Below are 14,575 nucleotides of genomic sequence, written 5' to 3'. Positions count from 1 at the left end.
TTGTGCTCATCACACTGTACAAAGTGCTAAAGTAAAGATTTCTGATGGAAGATGGTGGAGTGATAACAGCTTCAGACTAAAGCCACAGCACGCCTATGTGCACGTGCACGCCTATGTGCACGTGCACAAATGTGCATGCGTACTAACACAAGTCTGGCAGACGTCATAAAGCAGAGGTCCGTCTGAAGCCTAATAATCAGTCTGCCGGCACCTGAAAACGGCTGTAATAAGCTGAAATGATAGCGTGCAGCACAAACACACACCTGTAATGTATCATCAGACGGGTGACACACGGGGCTCTGCAGCGAGTCAAACAGCTTCCACCAGCAGAGTGGTTTTAAGGATGTGGCTGTCAGGTTTCATTTGTTATATGAAGACATTCCACAGTTATGCTGTTACACTGCTGCAAACACCAAAAACAACAATATCTCCGTTCACCTCACAAACTTTATTATTTCATGTCACTGCCTTTGGCTCCCTGACTCCACTCCGATCACTCCCACTGTCAGGAAAAGCAGTTTGACTCGCTTTAAAATTCACACACCATGCAGGTCATTAACAGCACTAATCTTACCAACAAGTCTGAATATCTTGGATGATCACCACTTCCTCCTTAGTGGGATAGCCGAGAAGGCAAAAGTGAGCAACATTACCTCCAAAGCAGGAGGGCAGGTATTTACCTGCTTAATACAGGTGTTAATACAGGCGGGGCGTCACAACGTCAATCTTAAAAGGCAGTTTGATTTAAAAATGGTCAACGCTACAACGTTACCAGCTACCTGCCATGTCGGTGCCACTTCTGAGCCAGGAGGCACCATATTTGGACGAGAGGGTTACGTTAGGAGCTAATATTAGCTAAATATACGTCTGCACCCACATCCTGAAAGAAGGAACACACACACATGTAAAGGAAGCACTTAAAACATGCGGTTATCCTAATTGGGCGTTTATAAAGTGATCAAAGATGCACAGAAAAGAAGATCAGACACCAGCGAGGGAGGATAAGAAGACTGACGCAACAACGTTGTCATCCTCTATGTAGCCGGTGTATCAGAGAAACTCAGGAGTTTTCTCTCCAAGCACGACATCCCAGTGTACTTCAGACCCAGCAACACACTCAGACAGAAACTGGTTCACCCCAAAGACAAAAACCCAAAACACAGACTTAACAACGTGGTGTATGCTGTACAGTGCAGCGAGGAATGCCCAGACCTCTACATTGGAGAGACCAAACAGCCACTTCACAAGCGCATGGCACAACATAGAAGAGCCACCTCCACGGGACAAGACTCAGCAGTCCATCTGCATCTAAAGGTCAAAGGTCACTCTTTCGAGGCCACCAATGTTTACATTTTGGACAGAGAGGACAGATGGTTTGAAAGAGGAGTGAAGGAAACCTTTTACGTCCACTGTGAGCGACCATCTTTGAACAGAGGCGGTGGTTTACGACACCAACTGTCTGCCATCTATAATCCAGTTTTGAGTTCCCTCCCCAGACGCCTTAATGCCCACTCACATCCTGGGCCATCTGACCTCAGGAATTCACATGATAGGGTGGGGCCAGGTTTCACAATGAGCTCACCTGAAACCCTGGCTGATTGTGACCCACACCCGTTTTCACACCTTGGCTCATGTGATTAGGTAGAGGATCATCAGGGGGTCCTTTTATCCCTGTTTGGGGGGGACACTCCCACGGGGTTTAAATCTGGGACTCTCCACCATTTGACCCCAGAACTGAAGAAGCTTCTCGGATGAGAGGTGAAACGTCTTCAAGCAACTTAAAGAAGTTCAGACGCTTTTCTTTCCAAGCTCCTTAGACTACGATGACCTGGATGACTGAGAACCTTCACAGACACCCTGTATGGGAGCACCAGATACCTGCTAATCAGTGCTCCGTTAACACGTAACAGGCTGTTAGTACAGTAACCTCACAGCAGCCATATTACTGGTCACATGATGTCTTTGAAAATTCAATTCAACTTTATTTATACAGCGCCAAATCACAACAACAACAGTCACCTCAAGATGCTTTATATTGTAAGGTAGACCCTACAATAATAGATACAGAGAAAAACCCAACAATCATATGACCCCCTATGAGCAAGCACTTTGGTGACAGCGGGAAGGAAAAACTCCCTTTTAACAGGAAGAAACCTCCAGCAGAACCAGGCTCAGGGAGGGGCGGGGCCATCTGCTGTGATTGGTTGGGGTGAGAGAAGGAAGACAGGATAAAGACATGCTGTGGAGAAAGGTTCCAACAGCACAAACACGGTCCAGTTCAGGGACTCCAGTTAGCTGAGGTGAAGCCTAGCACACAGCTAGCAGCTACAGCCACCTGTGTCACCACTCACCTGTCTCTAAAACCCCTAATCATACAATACCCCCCCCCCCCCCCCCCCCCCCCCACACACACACACACACACACACACACACCCACCACGTAGCGGTTATGAGGGGGGGAAATGATCTCTTTAAACCAGTGTGCTGGTGTGTCATCATTTTCAGCCCTGGTGCTTCACACTTGGCTGGCAGTGATTTTTCCTTCACTCTATTTGACTTCAAAGTATTTGTTTTACAGAGCAGCACAGGAAGCAGGATATTTGTGGTGAAAACACTTTAAATTCACAGTAACAATAACAAAGAGCTCCGGCTGCCCTAATTATTCAACTCGTGTATCGGCTGATTTGTAATCCGCAGCAGGGATATTGGATAATTAGCAAGAGCTGAAAACACAACAGGAAGTTTGTAGTGGAACTACAGAAGTACACCGCTCTATACAGTTACTGTAGCATCACCAATTAAAGCCTGTTAGAGAGACAGTGGGAATACTCCACACTCTCTCTCTCCTCAGTGTAAAGGCTTGTTCAGTCTGAGCCAGAGGAGCTGCTGTCAGAGCAAATTAGAGCAGGAAAAACACCGGAGAGAAGTCCTCCTCCTTATCTTCCTCCAGCTTCTCCTCACTCCCTCCCTCCAGCTCCCCAGTGTATCCCCCTTACTCATTCACCCAGAGACTGAGAAACACACACACACGTATGCACACACACAAGCACACGAAAGCACACACACATATATAAATATATATGTTCACACACACACACACACACACATGTCTGGTTTGCTATCCTCGTGGGGACATCCCATTGACATAATGCTTTCCCTAGCCCCTTACCCTAACCCTAACCATTAAAAATGAATGCCTAACCCTAACCCTTACCCTAAACCTAACCATAACCTAATTGTAACCCTGACAGTAAAACCGCATTTTGAGTGTGAAAATTGCTTTCAACCCCGAGGGGACCTGGATTTTGGTCCCCACGGTGCAGAAAGTCCCCACCAGGATAGTAAAAGTCAGATTTTGGTCCCCACCAGGATAGTACGAACCCGTACACACATGCATACACACACACACACACACACGAACACACACACACACACACACACACACACACACACACACACACACACACACACGTATGCACACACACAAGCACACGAAAGCACACACACATATATAAATATATATGTTCACACACACACGCATACACACACACACACACACACACACACACAAACACACACACACACACACACACACACACAGTCGTGTTTTCATATCTTAGTGGGGACATCTAATTGACATAATGCTTTCCCTAGCCCTTTACCCTGATCCTAACCATATCCCAACTGTAGCCCTGACACTAAAACCACATTTTTAGCCTCAAAAATATCTTCAAACTCGTGGGGACCAGGATTTTGTCCCCATAAGAGCTGTTGGTCCCCACAAGTATGGTAAACTTTCAATTATTGGTCCCCACAAAGATGTAAACACGGTGCACACGTATGCACACACACAAACACACACCCACAGGCATGATTGACACAGACCCAAATTGAGATTTGAATATGCATGAGCATATGCAGCCCTGCATGCACACACACACACGCGCGCACATACACACACACACAGAAACCGTATAAAAGCATGCGTTCAGGATTCATTGGCGGCTGCTGTGCGTGTCGTAGATCTGTCAAACTAACGAGATGCCTTCACCTTTGCTGCGTGTTTGCACCATTAGAGCTGTAAATTACACACAGCACACCTGATCCATCAGCACAGGAGGTCTGCTCTCTGACAATTACTCATGTTGTAGGGACATAAATCTATGAATTTGACCCAGCTTCGTGTTGGAGATGAAGAGCTGACAACAGGTCCCAATAACACAGCTCATGAAATTATGAAGGCCCGATTAATTGGAGGCACAAAGACCTGCTGAAATTCACCTGTGTGCAATATTAACCTCAGTGTCAGTTTAACTTATCTCTGATTATATCAGGTTAGGTTTGGACTTCCTGTGCCATCTACCAGACACATTTACGTCAATGCTAAAATGTGAAATTATTTTCAGATGATGGCTGATAGAAGTCTGCTCAAATGGGAAATGGACTGATTCCCACACCAACCAGATATAACGTTATGACCACCTGCGTCGGTCCCCCTGACCCGTCGAGGCGTGGCCTCCGCTCGACCCCTGAAGGCGTGCTGTGGTATCTGCACCAACGTGTCAGCAGCAGGTCCTTTCAGTCCTGTAAGCTGTGAGGTGGACCGCCGTGGATCAGACTGTGTGTCCAGCACATCCCAGAGGTGCTCCACTGGACCGAGATCCGGGGAATCTGGAGGCCAAGGCAACACCTCAAAGTGGTTGTTGTGCTCCTCAAACTGTTCCTGAACCGTTTCTGTGCATTAGTGCATTGTCCTGCTGAAAGAGACCACAGCCATCGGGGAGCACCGTTTCCATGAAAGGGTGCACACGGTCTGCAACAGTGCTGTTGTCGGTGGGACGTGTCAGAGTCACATGTAGATGGTTTCCCAGCAGAAGATCCCCCAAACTGTCACACTGCCTCTGCCGGCTCGCCTTCTTCCCATAATGCCATCATATGATATTTTGCCCACTGCCGTGATGTTCCAGCAATAACAGCGTGAAAGACTCTCATTGGAAACCCTCCCTTCCCTCCCCATCAGTCCCCTGTATTATCAGACTCACTACCAGCATCACTTTATGGCTGCTGAGATAACAGAGAGCCGCGGTTCATTAGCAGCTCTGAAGCAAAGGCTCCATTATCAGGCGGGGAGCGGTCCCAGGAGAAAACATCACCCTGTGATACTTTTCAGCAGGATCAGGATTAGGCTGCACGACCATGGAGTCACACCATCCACCAAACGAGGCGGCTCGGCTGTGGACCAAATCCACAGTTAGGGATTTTATTCAGTGACAAACACACAAACTCTTTCTGCTTCACATGTATTTCTCACTGAGGGAGGAGGACGGGGCATCACTTCCTCCAGGGGGAGGAGGTCCACACCTCCACCTGACCACCACACATCAAGGAGATCAGCGTTAGGTGTTTGAGTGTAACTGACAGCACCTCTGCAGGACTGGCTCAAAGAAGGAAGCCAGCAGAGGGGTTCTTTTGACAGGATGCAACATGATTATTTTCTTTATTAATATTTCAGAAAGTTATGAAATTACGGTAAGATATTATTTATGTGTCTCAAATGTAGACAAGACAATAAAAACAACCTAGAAAATAAGATACCAGCTTCATAAAGTAGTGGAACAAAATATAATGTGATTCAACAAAAGAGCCCCACGCGGGAAAAATGTCCCAAAAGAAAAGAGATGTCTTCCTTTTAAAGGTGCCCAATGAGTAAAAATGTAGATAAAATCTAATGAATGTTTTTCAGATGAGCGCTTTTCTCCTCTACCTGAGCCCCCACGGCGCACACGCGCACTTCTGTCTCAGTGATGGACGCGCAGACAGCAGCTTGGGTTAGTATCTTGCCCAAGGATACTTTGTCATGCACACTGGAGCTGCCAGGAATCGAACCACCAACCATCGGACCTGCTCGACCTCCTGAACCACTGGATATAAGAAAAAACCCCAAAGCTGGAAGATAAGAGAAAAAATGCCCACGAAGTCAAATAAATATCACGACTATCGTGAGAGCGCAGATGTCAGGTGTCCACGCCGCACAGGTGACACAAACCCACTGACATGAGAGACAGCAGCTGATGGCTGAACGTGCTCTCCGAACACTTTTCTGTAAATGGTTCGTCGGTTTACTGAAATCGTGTTTTTACGAGGAAACACGGAAACAGACAAAAACACGGAGCGTGAAACGAACGCGACGCTGTGACCTAACAAAGGAGACCGGGCTGGCGGAACCGGACGGGACATCGCCGTCACCGCAAACTCTGCCACACATGCGCGCGCGCACATCTGCAGTCTCCGTTACCTGGCTGACAGCTGCGGCTGTCCGGGCGGGGTCCCTCCCGGTGCTCGGACGGCTCCCGGTGCTCTCTCAGCCTCCTCCCTGCAGCCGGTAAATCCAGCGGATCCGCGCGCGGGCGGTTCGGTTTGTGTGCGGATCAGCGTCCGTGTGCGCGCGCCTGTGTGCACCGTTCCTCCCGGCCGAGCTGAGCCGAGCTGAGCTGAGCCGTGCAGGAGGAGAGAGGAGCCCGACAGGGCACACACACTCTCTCTCTCTCTCTCTCTCTCTCTCTCTCTCTCTCACACACACACACACACACTAAACACGCCCAGCCGGCCAGCCACGCTCCAGCAGGACCCGCCTCCTACCGTAACACCCCCAAAAAAGGCTCAGGCAAAAAAGCGACGCTGATTTTCAGCATCAGACACAACAGAAGGCAGCTCAGAGGAAAGTCTTGATTTTATGTTTCATCCACACAAAATATTTGATCTGCTGTGAAGATGTAGAAATGTATTAAGACCCACTGACCTTCATTAATTACACCACGCCTCACTCACACCGACGCCATACATTAGATAGATTGATAAAATCTATGACTGCACAAAGCTGGACTGAAAGACAGCACAGAGGCACTAATCGTGGCAGCACAAGATCCACAGAGGCTGGGGTCTATCACACCAGGCAGACCCCAGGTGCAGGCTGTATAAAGATGCCCCAGAGACAATCCAGCACATAACAGCAGGGTGCAAGATGCTAGCAGGCAGGGCAAACATGGAACGCCATAACCAAGTGGCCGGCATAGTGTACAGGAACATCTGTGAGAATAAAGATTTGTTTCTATATACAAATCCAGATGTAATCATTTATTTTCTGATGTAGTTCTCTCTGGGTACTCCGGCTTCCTCCCACAGTCCAAAGACATGCAGTTATGTGGAAATTCTAAAATGCCCGTAGGTGTGAGTCTGTCTGTGTTAGCCCTGCGACAGACTGGTGACCTCTCCAGGGTGTACCCTGCCTCTCACCCTAAGACAGCTGGGATAGGCAGATGTGACATCTTTGCACATTGCACTTTATGTAGTCCCGTGTTGATTGGTCTTGGAGGAACGTTGTCTCATTTTACTGTGTACTGTATCACTGCACATGGTTGGAATGACAATAAAGCCACTTGACCTTGATCATGAGCGCAGGGCACGGGTGAGGTGGAAACGATGTGCACGGGTGGGGTGCTGCGGTGACTTACCTGCGTCTGTGGCATCAGCTGGATGCGCTGCCAGGCTGTAGCACAGGAAAAATGAATCTGATTGATGATGTTTGCTATTAAACTTCCCATCAGTCTTAACTGGTCATCTATTCAAGTTTCCACTTGTTCTGACACATTTTAATATACACCTGACAGTTACAGTGAACCGGCCTTTTAACAGCAGTTATGGAGGTCAGGCACTAACACCAGCCTTTGGGAAGCAGCACAGTTTCACTGATGGACGGTTTGAGCGTGTCAACAGTGCAACTCGGGAGCCGAGCCTCACTATCAGAATGATAGATGAACCAGGTGCTCTCCTGCTCACTCTGTGCGCTGAGAAATGCTGATTGGGGGGTTTCAGGTGTCGCATCAGTGCGTTACCTTGGATATGTTGGATTTGAGCAGCGGTGCCATCAGTCACACTGACAGCCAGTCAATTAGCCAGCCAATCAGTTGAGAGCCTGAGTGAAAAATGCAGGCTGGTGACTCGATGCTCGGTGGGGTTGAAAGTGTGCACACCTGCCGTGCGCTCAACAGCTCAGACCTGTCACCGTCAAGGTTTCATCTTCTGCAAAACACCAGAGAGGGAAGCTTTAGCGGCCGGCGGGAGGTGGACAAAATAACATGAACTTTTAATAAAGAAGAATTTGATTGCTCAGACAGCTCGACGGTTTTGCTGACTGATGCTCCTGTGGTTCAGCCTCCAGTGCCTCAGCCTCTGTGGGATTGCGGTAGTTGTCTCTTTGAAAACTCATACATCACTTTCTTGTTCCAGACAGGCCTCCTTACAGCTGAGAAATGCTGCTAACCGGCCTGCGACCAGACGTGATGTTGCTGTGCTGCTCAGTCCTCGTGTATCTGGGTTAGCTTAGTTTCGTCCCCTCCTGAGAGCCTTTCAACATCTTGACTCATTATGTTTTTATTAATGACACCATGAATGCAGTTTTTTACGAATGACTGCAAAAATATTTAAATTATGTCTCATAATTTTCTTGTTGCTCAGTTTTAAAAAGCAACAAACAGAGAAGAAGTGCAAAAGTTGACTGGACAAACAGAAACATTACATCACATCATTTCAAAACAGATTGTAATGATTCCAAAATCTCATAAACACAAAATGTATTCACATAAATCACAGAAAACATATCAAATGTTTAAACTGAGTAAATGTACCATTTTAGTAAGAGCTCTTTTTGAATTTGACAGCAACATGTTTCTAAAAGTTGGGACGGGTCCATGTAATCTACTGCGCAGCGTCCCTAATTCTCCTTTTAGCTGGTGGATCCCAGGACCTTTAAACATTTATTTTTAAAAAATAATCACGTATAATAACTTACATTATATTGACGTGATAATTAAATTGTTTTATTGCACGTGTGAGGAATTACTAATAAAAAAAATCCAATTGATCCTGAAAAAAAACTGAGAAATTTTTTAAAACACAAAATCCTGAAGGCTTCAAGCTCGCCTGGTCAAAAAGATAGAGGTGCTCTATTATAAGTGTTACGGTTTGGTTAATAACAAACCTTCTTCGGCCAGATATAGAGTGTGTGTGTGTGTGTGTGTGTTCCCTGGTATTTGATAGACTGTACAGGGATGACAGACTCACTCTGTCTGCTGCCCACACACACACACACACACACACACACACACACACACACACACACACACACACACACACACACACAAAACAGCAGCTGCTGGTCTGAGAAATTAAAGGCCCCTGAAAAAGCTGCAGTTCCTCTGACATCCAGCAGAGGCTTCTTATAACTCACCTGTTTAAACTGTATTAAGGCTTAAAGCTTGCATTATTGGGGCCGTGGCCTCTCTGACTGACAGGTGGATGGTGACACAGGCGGTTGTAGCTGCTAGCTGTCTGCTAGCTTCACCTGAACTGGACCTCTGCACCGTGTTTGTGCTGTTGGAGCCTTTTGGAGCATTTTACTGACATCATGTGACCAATAATATGGCTGCTGTGAGGTCACTGCACTAACAGACCTTCCAAGGAGGCTCCAGTTAAAGCTTCAACTTCCCAGAACCTGTGAGTATGTCCATCTTTTATATACAGTCAAGTATAACTGTGACTGTGTGTGTGTGCGTGCGTGTGTGTCCGTATGTGTGCATGTGTGTGTGGTTTGGAGCCAGTGAGCTGATAAGGCTGTAATAGCACTGATACAGTGAGGCGTATGAGACAAAACACAGTGACTCACACTGACAGATCTCTGTAACACACACACACACACACACACACACACACACACACACACACACACACACACACACACTGTGAACAGACAGCATGGCTAAATGTTGACACTCCATTATTTATTACATGACATATGTTCCTTCTGTACTGCTATCAGACGTGTTTTTGTGTTGCTGTATCATAACTACATGTGTGTGTGTGTGTGTGTGTGTGTGTGTGTGTGTGTGTGTGTGTGTGTGTGTGTGTGTAGCTCTTGTACAATGTTCATAAATGGGTGTAATGGGCTCCATATGGTGAAGTTGGAGTAGACTGTGTCTGAGAGAAATATCACCCCTGTCTCCACCTTTCACACACCACTGAGCGGGTGAACACACACACACACACGCACGCACGCACATGCACACACACACACACACACACACACACACACACACACACACACACACACACACACACACACACACACAGCTACCTGTGGGGATAAAGATGCTGTTTCTCCAGACGGTGTTTTCATGTTAGTGCAGCGTGTTGTCAAATGGAAATGATTGGAAGGAAACACAAAATTAGCACAGGGTGGGGGGCGGGAGGTGTGTGTGTGATGTGTAAGCAGAGCTGGTTGGTGCAGAGCAGAGACAGGAGGGAGAGCATCACCAGTCCTCACACAGCATACTGCTGACATGAAACTCCAATATTAGAGGTTTGGAAACGTAGTAAAAACTGTAACTTTGTTTGAATCTCAGAGTAATGATGGACTCAGACCCATGCTTCGAACATTTCCTGCTTCCAACATTAACTCTGCTTCCTGATATATCGACCCACTCACAGGTGTCGTGATTGAGAGATAATCAATTCGATTCTCTTATCGAGTCTCATTGGCTCCGCTTTGAGAGTCACCTTATCTCTAAGCAGCTTTTCAAAGACATTATATATTATAGAGAGTCAGAATCTTTTTATACCGATGATCAGGACCTGGAAACGCAGGACAACTCAGTGTGAGCAGCCTGTCACCTGTGGCTAATGAATCTGTTTGATTCTAACAGCTTGATTAATGTCTCTCTCCAAAGTGCGCCACGAGGAAGTCGGAGCGTCCCAACTTTTTCACGGTAGATTAAAGTGTGTTTGACTCCTTCAGATCTGTACATTGTGTCGTACTCGGCAGGTAGCAGAACTTCACGTCAACATAGCAAATATAAGTTCAAAGTAACAAATGCAGTGGTCGTAAGGCGCTTTGATGAACTCTGTACGCTCGTCATGTGAACTGCTTGCATGAGCAGGTGAGTTTGTGTCCATCCCCACCTGCACACCTTCCCAGCACTTTATTATCGTCACAGGGCTCCCAGTAAATATTCTAAATCAGCACTCACAGTGCCACAGGTGCACATCTGACAGGGCGGTCCCAGCAGATGGCCCCGCCCCTCCCTGAGCCTGGTTCTGCCGGAGGTTTCTTCCTGTTAAAAGGGAGTTTTTCCTTCCCACTGTCGCCAAAGTGCTTGCTCATAGGGGGTCACATGATTGTTGGCTTTTTCTCTGTATGTATTATTGTAGGGTCTACCTTACAATATAAAGCACCTTGAGGCGACTGTTGTTGTGATTTGGTGCTGTGTAAATGAATTTAACTCGGTGTCCTCCGGGGCCATACGACCCTTGTCCAAACTCCAATTTACTTGATTTTCAATCACTGATTTATTCTCTAATTTTTTACTTTTGGTTTTACTTACTGGTCATGTTTAGGAAATGGATGCATTTCATTCTGCCTCACAGCATTAATCCTGCACATTAAAAAACATAAATCTCATCCAGTGCCTTTAAATGTGAGGCCACAGGGTCTCTGACAACTGCCCATATGCAAAGAGCTGGGAGCCAAAGCATGATGGCAAAAGAAACATTATGCACGATCTGCAGACAGCAGCCACTTTAAAAAGCACACACGGGGAAAGATCCGTGCTGCATCGGTGGGAAGGATGGGAATACGCTGCGTCTCTGTTTAATGTTTGAGGAGCATTCAAAGCGGGTCACCTTGAGCTGAGTCTTGAACCAGATGGGAAACCAAATCTGGAAGTAATCTCCTGTGAGATGTTACATCTGCATTCTCTCGCTTGGAAAATGACACACAAACACAGAAAAGTGAAAAAATCACACAGTCCTGAGGGTGTCTGTGAGATGTGGCTTCTCATTAATGCTGTTATTTCAGAGTTAGCTTTCTGCATTTAAAACCCGGCCGAACAAAAGCCCCCATTCAGCACAGGAATTCCTACAAGCCACAGCTAATTGATTGTAATCTAGATAGGACCCACACAGCAATATTTCAGCTGGACGCTGGTACACACAGCAGCATATAAAAAGGCTCCAAACACGGGAAAAGCCCTGTGTGGCTCCATGTGGGGCCTCAGCATGAGTCCAGGCCCCACATGGAGCATATCAGCACTATCGGCTTTGCATTGGCATGATTAGCATTAAATGCTGGAGCTGGAAGAGCAGATCATCATGTTTTTGCAGCCTAACTGTGCCTCATGCAAGAATCATATATATTCCTCTGAGTTGGCCCGTCAGGGGTGCGCTCCCTTCATGAGAAGCTGCAGATCCATGAGATTAGATCACCAACTAGGATGAAGAACATGAAATTTCAGTGTCCAACAAAAAAATCACAGCGTCAGGTTTAATAAAGAAGACCTGAAGCAATCGGAAAATCTCCAAAGGCCAACTGTCAGTGACGAGTCCTCAGAGCTGAGCTGTCACACAAGAAAAGGTCTCATTAAAAAAACTGGAGCTGATTAATACGAGGAGCACAGAACGCGAGGAAAGCAGGACAGAGTCCACTGTCATCACTGTCGGCTTTTAATCTTGAAAATCAAAGTTCATCAACAGCAGATTCTTTCTCTGGATTCTTTAACTGCGTCGTGTGTTTGAGATGCGGTTTGGCTGCAGCCTCTCTCTAGTGTCAGCGAATGAGATTAGAAAATCGGCGTGAACGATTGGTCCTGGTCCTGGTCCTGGTCATGGGGCGTCTCTCTCCTGACCTTCGGTCTTATTACTGTTTTCGATCGGGTCCTGTTATCGTCCGTCGGATTATCTTCCTGCTTTCAGTTATTCTGCTTTCTGTGTGGCTGACTGGCAAATCTCTCACTCTATGTTTGGGATTTTGTACTTCCTGTTTTATTTTGGTAACACCTTTGTGCTTTGTTTTCAGTTTGAAATCCTCGTGTGTGTCTTTAAGCTTCAGTTTGTCCTTCGTTGGAGTGTCTGGCTGGCACCACATGGATGTTGGCTGCAATCTTAAATAAAGATCAGCTGTTTGTCTGTTTTTACCTGAGAGTCTGAGTTCCTGCTCCAGCTGTGCCACTCTGCTTTTAGTTTGTGTGTTAATGAGCAGATGAACAGTTTGAAGCTGGAAAAAAAGTCTGCAAAACTTGGTGTTGCTGGCATCTTCATGGAGCAACATCTGCCCACATCTGCTTCCAGTGTTGAGCTCCTTCATCTGTTTATGTTCATATACATTTCAGGAAGATGATGATTTTGCAGCTGATGCTTCCTCCCCCAGTCCAAAGATGAGGTTCTCATGGCTTTAAAAAATATCCGAGAGCTTTGGGAACAAAACAAAGATAAAACACTGTCATCATTTTAAAGGAAACTGCCAGCAAGACTTTTTTTTAGCAGAATTTATTTACTGAAGTGAACCAGCTGAGCAGTTTTAACATCATACAGTTCAGCCTTAAGGCTGCGAGAGCCGCTGTCTCAAGTGATCTGTGCAAACCACAAACCAGTGAGCTGTGCAGTTCATTCAACAGGCTGAACTGGGACAAAAGAAGAAACGTCTGCAGAGAGTAATTATCTGAAAATAAAGAAAAATGTATGGAAGTTGGACCTGTGGCATCAGGGAAGAGCAAAGGGCACGTGAAGAGATCAAACACTGCAAATGGAGCAAACGAGACACTTTAACAGGACGTGGAAGGATCATCATCATCATCATCTTATCTGTCTGTTCCAGCCGGCAGCCAAAGATAACAACATGAAGGATTTGACTTTCACCTGATCTCAGCTGACCTTGTGCCCATTTTTAGTTTAAGCAGCAAAGATGAAAGTCCTTGGTGTATGAATACGTTTAAAAACACATATAATGAGTCTTTATTTGGTTACTGGATCCTTTCACTTTGTGGTCACCTGAGCAGAGGTCATCATTGTTGTTGGAAGCAGAGCGAGGCCGCAGGGCTGCCTTCAGTCCCCAGACTGAAAACAGGGAAATAAAATTAATTCTCTCGGTTTCATTCGCTTTGTCCTCGTTGCCTCGTTTATGACGATATTACCTAGCAAGAGCTTTTGTAAATGGAAATCTGAGAAATATCGATTGTTGAAACACTGCTGGATATAAACCTGATTCACATCCGCAGCAATGCCAATTTATTCCACAAACACATAAATTGTGTATGCAATATATGTTCTCACAGTCAGTTCTTATTATTCACTGGTGTCCTGCCTCCTTCCTGTGAGTCCTCTCAGTCTACACATTACAAAGGTTGGCTCAATCATCAGGCCATAAAACTCTGTTAGAAAATATCTCTGATGAGCCTGTGTGCACATGAAGTGCCAAAGCTCATATGACAAGCAGAAGCTACGGATTACAAACTGACAGCACAGTCTGCAGCTCAGAGAAGCTCTCAGCTGATGTAGCAGCGCACAAACCTGTTTTCCTCTGGCTGTAACCCCCCTGACCAGATTTTGAAGCTTCAGTTTTGGTACAGACTTCTTGGACGGTCAGTGACCTCACAGCATATTATTGGTCACATGATGTCATTAAAAATGATCCAACAGCACAAACACGGGGCTGAACTGTAAGTAACACAAACAGTTCAGCGTGCAGACA

The 14,575-nt window shown here is 46.3% G+C and overlaps 1 protein-coding gene across 1 annotated transcript in view; it reads right to left on the bottom strand.

Annotated features, from left to right (window-relative positions):
• dok4 (docking protein 4) overlaps positions 1-6,511 on the bottom strand; it is a 66,592-nt gene extending 60,081 nt beyond the window's left edge. The window contains exon 1 of the mRNA XM_063481168.1: positions 6,296-6,511. The gene's annotated coding sequence lies outside the window, so the exon portion shown is untranslated. The remainder of the gene's footprint in view (positions 1-6,295) is intronic.
• Positions 6,512-14,575: the final 8,064 nt, after the last annotated feature.

The sequence above is a fragment of the Pelmatolapia mariae genome, linkage group LG1, assembly GCF_036321145.2.
Source record: "Pelmatolapia mariae isolate MD_Pm_ZW linkage group LG1, Pm_UMD_F_2, whole genome shotgun sequence".
NCBI classification, from domain to species: Eukaryota; Metazoa; Chordata; class Actinopteri; order Cichliformes; family Cichlidae; genus Pelmatolapia; species Pelmatolapia mariae.
This window is presented reverse-complemented; position numbering and strand designations above follow the sequence as displayed.